Source organism: Dipodomys spectabilis, unplaced genomic scaffold (assembly GCF_019054845.1).
Source record: "Dipodomys spectabilis isolate Male_0828 unplaced genomic scaffold, ASM1905484v1 ptg000529l, whole genome shotgun sequence".
In the NCBI taxonomy this organism is placed as follows: domain Eukaryota; kingdom Metazoa; phylum Chordata; class Mammalia; order Rodentia; family Heteromyidae; genus Dipodomys; species Dipodomys spectabilis.
The window spans coordinates 2,155,269-2,160,021 of NW_024871206.1; positions in this window are offsets into that span (position 1 = coordinate 2,155,269).

The window sequence follows — 4,753 nt, forward strand, 5'->3', positions numbered from 1 at the left end:
ATCTCTTAAGAAATGTTGTAACAAGTAGTTCATTCTTAGTACTGGTTTCTCTTTGAGTAGCAATTCTATATGTTGTTGGCCGAGCTAATGTTTTACTTTCTGTTTTTCATATTTGTTAGGTGTTGAAATCCCTCTTAAAGTTTTGCAACAGAGTTCTGCTGTATCTTGGCACCCTGCCCCTAACTAAAATGGTAATCAACCTTTGAAATTCATGTACTTGAGTATGAGTTTTATTTATTTAATTTGTTGATGATGGTGAACTGTCGCTGTCCTTCAGCTCTTCAGCTCAAGACTAGTGCTCTACCACTTGAGCCAAAGTACCTCTTCTAGCTGTTTCTGCTTAGGTGATGCTGTGGAATCAAACCTAGGGTCTAATGCATTCAAGGTAAGCTGTCTACCACTGATCCACCTTCTCAGCCCCCACAAGTGGTATATTTGTGCAAGGGTCTATCAAACAAATCTATTGAGCAAATGTATTCATTAGCCACTAGACATAATCAAAATTATGAATTATCTGATATTTTAATGAATAAAACTGTTATCATTGTTACTAGGAATTATTTGTCTCCCCATGCTGTAAATATGGAGGAGGTATTTTAAACTAAAACTACAAAAGTAATTTTAAGGTCTTGGTGCTAACAAATCTGTCCAGGTGTTATTACACTAAACAGAGAATTCAAAATGGTTTTTCATCATAAATACAGAGATTAAAGGACTTATAATACTTATTTCAAAATGCAAATTAAAGGGAAAATCAGCCAGGAGGTAAAATTTACATTGAAAGTTAATTTTTGAAGATGAAAAGAAGATCTTAGATGGAAGATTAAAAGCAACACACTATCAGAGCCCTTTATGCTGAATTACAAAAAAAGAAGCTTTAATTGAAAAATTGACCTGGAATGTGCACATCAGGCAAAGGCAAGCAGAGCATACCACCAAGAAAGAAACGCCATAATGTATATCTTAGAAAAAAGAAACAAGTGCAGACCCGGGCTCAACATCCTTATCCTTGATTTTAATTATACACATATACCCCCCTACACGCAGATGCACTCACACACACACACACACACACACACACACACACACGAACACATGAGAATGTATGCAACAGCTCAACCTACTCACTTCCATTCAACATGAATCAAAGATCTTCCTGTAATATTTGAAACTTTAAAAGTTTCAAGTCTTGTAAGTAATTGATAACAGATGCATAAGCAATTATTTTCTGAATAGACTCTGCTATAGAAATGAGAGTTCATGATTGTTATAACTACTTAAACATCTTTGAATCTCGAAAGAATTAAACAAGAGACAATCCTAATTTTGGAACTGTATTTCTACCAGCTATTCTTCAAAGGCTTAATAAGAGGTTACAAAATCCAACATTAAATATCAAATTAATACAACTAATACTTGTGTAAGCGAAGTGAAAGACACTGATCAGTGACCTATGCTGCCTACATTTCTAAGCCGGTTGCACATTGTGGAGCCTATGATTCTGCTGGGCCAGGCCTACAGTTGTCTTCCCCAGAGCAGTGGCCCTGCTGGGGTTGCCACTGGGAGCTGTGTGGAGAAGAGGGGAGGCTTAGGGGGAGGCCAAGCTGGGGTTGGGGATGGGAGTAGTAGGGAGAGTACGGGAGGCCCTGGCAGAGGCTGGTGAAGGGAGGAAGGAGGTAGTAGGCCAATGGCTCAGGAAGCAGCAGCCCCAAAGGCAGTTGGGTTCTGGGGAGTGCCTGTGAGGTGTGGAGTTAGGCCCCTGGGGCCTCGCGGCTGGGTGAGGAGAGGAAGGAGTCTCAAATCCCACCCTAACAGGCAGTGAGAAATGAGACAACCAGTGGCTGAAGAATTTCAAGTAAAAAGGCAGGGACTTGTAGAGAAACTCTGGGGGTGGGAAGGGCAGCAGTGCTGAACCAGTGGTGGTCATGCCTCTCTGGGGCCCTTGAAGTGAGTGAGGGCCACCTCTGCTGTGCACTAGGCCTCACTCTCGCCTTGAAGCAGGCACCAGGAATCTCAGGCAGAGCCTCAGCCTGCCCCACAGAGCTGGCTTGCCATGAGTGTTGGGGACCGGGCAGCTGCTGGGAGTTTATGTGCAGCAGGGCAGAGGAAGTATGGCTGGTGGTCACTGCTCCACCCTAGCCAGGCACAGGGCCACTGAGGAAGTTCTGGCTCTGGATCAGGACTAGGGACTGCCCGCCAGACAAGTGGCTTCTGGGGACTTGCGTGGTGGTTGCTATGCGTGGGCTTGGAAATTCCTTAACATGGGCAAGGAGTCTTCACGGATAGGCATATTTGCTCCTGTGCCTCTCCTATCTTCTGGATTCCCACTGTCCTCCTGTCTCGTGCCATGTCCAACTATAGGACTAAACTTCCCCAGCCTCTAAGAGGCCATCCCGGAGATGCTCACAGGGCTTCCCACGTCTGGTTCACCATGCATGCAGGGCTCACAGGGTGCCATCCTCCACGCAAAGTGTACCCCCATTTCAGCTTGGAAGAGGGGAAAGCTTCATTGTTCCAGATACAGCTGCCCTTGGAGTTCTCTGTGTACACTATTCTTGTGCTGAGAAAACTATCCCCAAAGACCACCAAGCCATTTCCGATGCGAGCACACGAGGGTCATTTATTGCAAGCTCGAGCCTGGACTCACAACTGTCAGCATCGCAGTGGGTCAGAGTTGAGAGCTCTGAACCTTGAGTTAACAGGGTTTTTATCGGGCATAGGGCTGAAGTAAGTGGGTTCATAGCTTGTCAGTTACATGATTGGTTGACATTTAATGAGTTAATATTGTAACAATCTTATTGGCTAACATGTGCAGGCTTAGCAGTAAGAAGCAAATTATGGTAACTATGGAATCTTAAGAAACTTCTGTAGCTTTAGGTACCTTCCTGTCTTTCACTTATGGCTATTGCTAGGAGAGTTACGGGAAGAATGTTACTGGGACATTTCATGGTTTTTCCAGGAACCTGAGTCCTAACTTTCAGTAAAAGTCTTTACAATGGATACTTTCAGTAAATGCCTTCACAATGGATACTTTCAGTATAGGCCTTCAAAATGGACTAAGTCCAGAATGGCTATACTTTGGCTAAGGTCTCTCACTAGGTGTGTGTGTGTGTGTGTGTGTGTGTGTGTGTGTGTGTGTGTGTGTGTGTGTGTGTGTGTGTGTGTGTGTTTGGTGTGAGAGAGTCAGACACAGCTGAGGTTTGGTGTAAAACCCTTCTTCCTTTCAGCATTGAGTTTTGGTATCTAGTGGTTGTTCCTTCTCCCGAATTCTGAACTCTAAATTTCTTCTTCTATATAGTTTTATCCTTAGATCTTCTTAGTATTCAGATTCCTAATATCTGCTTGTGAACTTCAGAATTTGCTTCATAAAGGGGGTGCCTTTCTTCTTACGTTTATGAAGCCCTTTGCTCTATTTAAATGGAGCATGTGCTGTGCTAGTGGTTTTACTTAGCCCAGACTGTTGTGGCCCAGGCTGTGACTGTTAGTTCTGAGATTAGTTTAGGCTAATATGACATACTATCATTTCAGTCTATCTGGTGAAAAAAGTTCAGCATCTTTATTGAAACAATTTCCTGGCTGTAAAACAAACAAAAATTCCAGTGGTATAAATGTACAATCTGTTGATTTTAGTTAATTGTTCACCACAGCATTGAAAAAAAATCTTCTTACTAAAGTGAGTATTTAGAATATGAAAAAAATCAATTATTATAGAACTTGAAAACTGATCAAATACCAAAAGAAAAACAAAGACACTGATCAGGAATGCAGTACAAATGTAAGTGTTTAATAAATAAATGAAATGTTTGAGATTCTTATCCAGATAGGAAATACAAAGGAAAATATATAGGAAAGTCACTGAAATCCCATCCTACAAAGCAGAATAGCTATCACCACTCGAATAAATAAACATCTGGACAGGTTGAAATAAATCAGGAACTGTATTTGGTTTTGTGATATTGTAAATTAGTGCAACCCATAAGAAGATCATAATGGAAGTTTAGACAATACCAAAAAGACACATGTGTTGATGTCCTTTACTGCAACCTTACTACATAAAGAAGGAATATAAATCAACATCAACATCCATGTGCATGGCAGCAAGAAAAAAAGCTGTGCAATCAACCTAGATGCACAAAAAAGAGGGAATAAAGGAAATATGCTATTCATAATTATAAACATTTCTGGTATATAAATGAAGTAAATTTCTCCAATATCACTGCTAAATATTTTTGGATGTATACCTAATCCTAATTTCACAGGTTTTATGGTTTCGTGTTTTTCTTTAAAAGGGACCTCCATATTCATTTTTAGAGGAGTTTCAATAGGTTGAAGATACCCTATAATATGTGGATATTAGAAGAAAATTAAATATCAATGAACACATAAAGGACCATCATATACAGTTTGTAACGATCCAATTTTAAGAAGGCAACAGTTGGGGGACAAGACAAAGTTAGAAGCTTCATGACAAAAACACAGACATGGAACATTTTTTAAAAATGTGCACCTGATTAGTGCTAATACTAACAAAATATTTTCCTCAAGTTTTAAAAATGAAACAATTAAAATAATAATTAATAACATCAAATAAGTATGCCATGGAAGAAAATGTACCATAGATATATGTTTCCTCATAATTTGTTTTAATTTATAAATAATGGATTAATAGAAAATGTGATTACATGTCTGAAGATGATAACACATTCAAGTATCATTGATTGAATCCAGCAAAGGAAAGTAACAGAGAAGTAGA